At 45.7% G+C, this 5,984-nt stretch overlaps 2 pseudogenes; both read right to left on the bottom strand.

The window, feature by feature from the left end:
- Window positions 1-1,145: 1,145 nt before the first annotated feature.
- Window positions 1,146-1,296, bottom strand: LOC115867986 (annotated as a pseudogene).
- Window positions 1,297-3,925: 2,629 nt separating this feature from the next.
- Window positions 3,926-4,469, bottom strand: LOC101643084 (annotated as a pseudogene).
- Between the last annotated feature and the right edge of the window lie 1,515 nt (window positions 4,470-5,984).

Below are 5,984 nucleotides of genomic sequence, written 5' to 3'. Positions count from 1 at the left end.
TGAGAATGAAGGTAGTGGAAGGAGATGAATAGATGGTAGAAATTTGTAACTGTCCATTAACTGGAGTGGCACAGCGAAGCCCCCGTGCCTACCCAATGGTTAGGATTTGATAAAACAGAGATACATAGTTTCTCATTGCAGCACTTAATTAACCATTCCTCTTCTCCCGGAGTTTAGTTTTATGCCTCATGGTTCTAAGATAGGATTTTATTGTACTTAACTACAAATTAAGCCCAACCAAGGATTCTCCTCATGTTTCTGCTGCTTCCATTTAAATTTATAGATGGTAGGGTGATACAAAGTGCTATCAGATGCCACATGGAAGGATTGTAAATTTTTTTTTTTTAAATAGAGACAGGAGACATTTACCAGTGTGATTGCTTTTCTAAATACTATGTCGACTTAATTAATTTTTTTTTAAAGCTAACACTTGCTTGGTGCCTTAAAAGCCATCTTATCTGAAGTTCTCAAAGAAGAACCACACCAGTTCCTGTCCAGTCCATTCCCACTCAGGGCACCCTGGGTGGCTGTCACAGCAGAGCCGGGCTCCAGAGGGTTTCCACGGCATGGATGTGGATTTCTGGGCCTCTCTTCCCGGGTTCCGCTGGGTGAATTTGAACTGCTAAACTGTTCTTCAGCAGTTGATCACTTTTCTATTTATAGGGCCTCTAAGAGAAGGCACCCTGAAATATGTGGTGATAGAAAGTCATAGGAACAATTTTTGGGAGAAAATCTATTCAATACCTGCGAGGCCCTTCGGGAGGAACTGCTGGAGCATTGGTCAAAGCCTCAGCTGCTAACGGAAAGGGTGGTGCTTTGAATCCCCTGGACGAAGACGTGGGGATCTGTGTGCGTACATCAGGGACACAGCCTTAGAAACAAGCCCAACGGGGCAATTCTACTTTATCCCATCGGGCTGCTGGGAGTTGGTATTGAGGCAGGGCAATGAGTGCCGTGTGATTCAGTAGGCCTTTCACACCTGATCGCTCCAGTCATCCCGAGAAGCTTGGGGGCTGGCTGTACGCCAGCGTTCATGTGAAAGAAGGATGGCTCAGAAAGGTGACTGAGCCCCAATCCCAAAGATACTCAAGACAGGCCTGGCCTTCCATTTTCTTTCTTTTTATTTATCTTGTCCTTTTTTTCCCCTCGGGAGAGCGCGAACGCAGTCCCCCACTACCACAAATGATGTAGTCGAGTTTCCCACACTGGGGGAAATCGCAGGGGTCAGCCTGCGGATAAGCCTCGCCCTGGGAAAACCACCTTCGTGGTCATGGCATCTCCCCTGCCAGTGAGTATATGGCCTCCCATTTTCAGGAAGACTTCTGGAATTCTAAAAATCACAAAGGGCGTGGGTTCCATGCAGGGGGACGAGGAGGAGGTGGTGGTGGTGTGGGTGTGTGCTGAGTCTGTCAGGGCCAGTAGGCATTTCATTGGTACACGCTGGTGGATGGGTAGTATGAACACATAGCACTTTTGTGAAATGAATTTAGATGATGTGGGCAACCGGAAACTCATTAAACTGAGAGGATTTATCTTCCCACTGCGTTTGAACAAAGAATTTGTTAGGTAAAGCAATTATATTTTGTGGGCCTATGGGAACTCCTCAGAATGGTAACGAGATCCCTGGAAACACGTGGATTCTTATTTATTCCTCTCTTAAAATTCAAAATAAAATAAAGAGTCTTGTTGACCCTGCCTGCAGTCCTCTTTTGAAATGAGCCAAGCTGAAGTCCTCATGAAGAAGTCCGCGCTGCCCCGTGTGGGCACAGGGCTCTGCAGTTTAGAAAGCCACCCCTCACTGTGTCCCTTCACAGCCCCTCAACAGACGGGGGCATACGGGTGTGTGTGTGTGTGTACTGTCACCTCATTTTTATTTGTGGGGACCCCGAGGTTTGGAGAGGTCAGCGATCTGCCCAAAGACCATACAACCAACAGGTCAGAGGCAAAAGCAGGGTGTGAGTTCATCTGATTCACATGTTTTTGAACACGATTTTGGAGTGGTGTGCAGCTCTCTCCAGCAAAACAGCTGTGTCTGCCCCGAGACATTTATAGCTCACTTGAGCAAGACTCAACGGCATGCCTCCCATCTCACTGCTATTTTTGGATCTTCTTTATCCCTGCAAAGAATCCAAGGATCTGCGTGTGGATGCTCCTCAATTTGAAATCCTGTGTTTGGAAATGTCGTTGTCGAGTCCGTCATTAATGGGGGAGACAAAACAGGCTCTGGAATGTACACTTCTCCAATTCAGTTTGAGCTCTCCCATCCGTCCATAGCAGTAGGGCTAGTCACCCCCTCTCCCCCTGCCATCCTAGATGGTCCAGAGCTCAAGCACAAAGGCATCCACTTACAATCTTGGAGTCAGAGCCTGTCTATGGGAGAAGTTGGGGGTGGGGTGGGGTTAAAACCGAAGAAAGACGGACTCTTCTGCTCCCTTTAGCTTAAGAAGCCCCGTGCTGTCCGCTAGGTGCTTCTCCATTTTGTACGAAAGCAAACAGCAGCACAAGCACAAGGTGAGCGAGCCGCTCTGTGTGTGGAAGTCACTGGCTGTGTCCGGCAGTGGAGCAGTTGGACCAGGACTTGGTGACGCTGCGTGCTGGAGCTCTGCACGAGCAGGGAGAGGGACGACGCCAGCTTTTTCATTTGTTACAGGAAGGCACACCTGTACCTCAGAGAGAATTTGGAGTAGATGGAAATGAAGAGGAAACCATTTGCTTTAGTAATTCTTTCCAGCCGTTGGATTAGTGGGTCAGCCATTACAGGCAGGCATTCCATTTTGCTGTTAGATGCGGTTGAATTGGTTCCTCCTCATGTCGATTGGTGCAATGGAGTCAATTCTGACTCAGCAATCCTGCCGGCAACCGAAGGAAACCCCGCCCACACCTGGGCCATCCTCAAAGACCATTGTTGCAGCCCCTGCGTCCGTCCATCTTGTGGGGGGTGGGGGTGGGGGTGGGGGTGTGTGTTCCTTTTTTCACTGCCTTTCTACTTTACCAAGCATGATTTCTCTCCCATCCTTCCCTCCCTGGTCCCTTCTGACAACGTGTCTACAGTACGTGAGATGATGTCTTGCCATCCCTGCCACTAAGGAGCATTCTCGCCATACTTCTTTCAAGACAGATTCGTTTGTTCTTCTGCAAGTTCATGGCACGTTCACTGTTCTTCACCAACACCAGAGTTCAAATGCATCCATTCTTCCTAAGTCTCCCCTATTCAATGTCCAACATTCACATGCAGATGTGGCCATGGAACACACCATGGCTTGGATCAGGCGCACCTTAGTCCTCAAAGGAACCTCCTTGCTTTCCAGCCCCTTCAAGACGTCCTGTGCAGCAGATTGACCCAATCCAATGTGTCCTTCGCTCTCTTGACTGCTGCTTCCATGAGCACTGATTGAGGTGCCAAGTGAAATGAAACCCTTGAAATTTTCAGTTGTTTCTCCATTTAAAAAAATTCATTGTATTGGGGCATCCATTGGGTCAATCACATTTGCACATATCTTGCCTTCATCATTTTCAAAATATTTTCTTTCTGTTTGAGCCCTTGGTATCAGCTCCTCATTTCCCCCCTCCCTCCCTCATGCACCCCTGATAAATGATAAATGATTATTATTTTCAGATCTTACATCATCCGCTGTCTCATTTCACCCACTTTTCTGCTGTTTGTTCCCCTGGGTGTAGGGGGTTATATGTTGAACATTGGTTCCCCCTAGAAATGAACATGTTTCTGCTTCTTTTGTTTAAAAAAATTGTAACTGTTTTATTGACAAAATTCACATGTATCATTCACAGACCATATCAGTCAATGGTTTAAACAGATTTAAGACTTGTGCAATCATCACAACTGATTGTAGGACATTTTTTCATTCTTGTACTCATTATTAGCTCTCCGTCCCTACAACTTCTCTCTCTCTCTTTTTTTTTTTTTTAGTTGCATCTTTATTAGAAAGTCTCAGCTGCCAAGTTAGCGTTTTCCACCAACCCGGGGAGCGGACACTTTCACGGGCTTCACAATCTTTTGCTTCGGTGCTGCTTTTGTGGGGGCCTTAGTAGTGGCCATTGCTGTCTTTTTAGAAGCCTGCTTTGCCTTTTTTTGCTTCCTTGGCAGCCCTGATGGCCTGCTCTCGTTAGGCCTTTCTAACCTCAGGTTTCTGATTCCTCTTGGCCATTATATCAGCAAGAGATGCACCAGTGATGGCCCTCTGGAATTTGACTGCACGGCGGGTTCTTTTCTTTTGAATTTCTTCCGACTGCCCCTTCTTGTGCTTCCTCCTGTAGAGCACCGTCCAGTTGATCTGCCGAGGGTTCCTCTTGGAGAGGAACGCCGACTCGCATTTTGAGTTAAGGAACTGGAAAACCTTGCCATCGGTCCTGGCGTAGCGCCGCCCGTGCCCGGGGTAAATCTTGTACCCGCTGAAGCTGCACAGCTCGACCTTCATGGCTGCGGCAGCACAGGGCCGGGGAAGACGGCGAAGAGCCCCACAACTTCTCTTGACATCACCCTAAGCAACTACTAGACCAGTTACAGTCTCTGTGGATTTCCCTATCCTGTATTTCATGTAAAGAAAAACATAAAGCAAAACAAAAACAAAGCCCAACAAAAAATATCCGTTTAAAAGAAAGCAGAAAATAATACTAATAAAAAACTAGAATAAGTTTGAAACAGACCAAGGGGAGAATAAATAACAATGTGTTAAATTTAACCTAACTATATGAGCATCAGTCCACTTTCCAATCCACTCTGTCTGACAGCCAGGCTATTCACATCCCCAGTCAATGGTCAGAGGGATTCTCTGGAGGCTAATCCAAGTAGGTACCTTGCAAATGTATTTTGGGTTTTCCTGGTTATCCATAATCTCTTGTAAACCTCGTGCTCAAAACTTAAGCTATAATACAGTTCCTTCCCCTGGTCTTGGATTATATTTACAGTCCTTGGAGCACACAGGCTCATATGCTTTTCCGTGTGGATTAGCTGACACTTAATTAGGTAGCTACTTGTTTTAACACAACCTTTAAGATCCCAAGCACTATCTTTCTGATAGCCAGGCACTATCTGATTTCTTCATCATACTTTGCTGTAGTATCTATATCTTCCATGATCTGTTTATGAGGGCAAGTATTGAGGAGGGCCAGGTCACAAGAACTGATTGTTCTTAGATTATGGCTTACAGTTTTGAGTGTGAGCTTAAAATCCATTCATATATGCCCTTAGTCCATTTTAGAGAACATATTTTAATTTTACTGGGGGAATAATATACATCATCCTCATAGGGCATACATACGTTAATTGTATTGATAGTATCATTAGTTTAGACAATAGTATAGAATTTAAAATCCTGTTGGGGAAAAAGTATACATGCACAGGACAGCTTTTTAGATTAAAATACATGGACTGTTAACTTGTACAGATTAAAAGTTCAAATGACTGGTCACTATACTAGGCTTGGAGCTAGGGCAAATCTTTTAATAATGCTCACTCACTAAGGCAGGACCATGCCTGCTGGACTAAGATATGTCACAATAAAGCAAAGAGAGGATGAAAATAGCAAATATATTGGTAGTCCTAAGTTGCCAAGTATTGGGTACCCTCAAAATAAGAGATTGGAACCCAAGTCCAGTTGGAACCCAAGTCCATGGCCTTGGGGGCAGTAGTCGTTTGCTTCTTCTCATAGTAGGGTGTTTCAGCCTTAAGTCCAAGGGAGTAGTCCAGTTCCTTCAATCTGCTACAGGTGTGTTTAAGGTGAAGCCTGATTCACTTAGTGGGGTTTGCAAATCGGATCCTTCTGGTGTGCCCTATGAAGGATATTGTGCACCTCAAAGGGACAAAAACATCTAAAAGTCCCAGTTGCCTATAGCAAGTAGTATGGGTCACCCAGAGCTGGACAGGGGCCAGGTCAAAAGTGCCTGGTGAACACCCATCATACCTGGTGTAATCTATTGGGGGTCTATAGAAGTAATGCTAAGCATTTTCCCCAATGGCTGCTTGC

This window comes from Echinops telfairi, unplaced genomic scaffold (genome assembly GCF_000313985.2).
Source record: "Echinops telfairi isolate 266 unplaced genomic scaffold, ASM31398v2 ScPeMD7_5;HRSCAF=22, whole genome shotgun sequence".
NCBI classification, from domain to species: Eukaryota; Metazoa; Chordata; class Mammalia; order Afrosoricida; family Tenrecidae; genus Echinops; species Echinops telfairi.
This window is presented reverse-complemented; position numbering and strand designations above follow the sequence as displayed.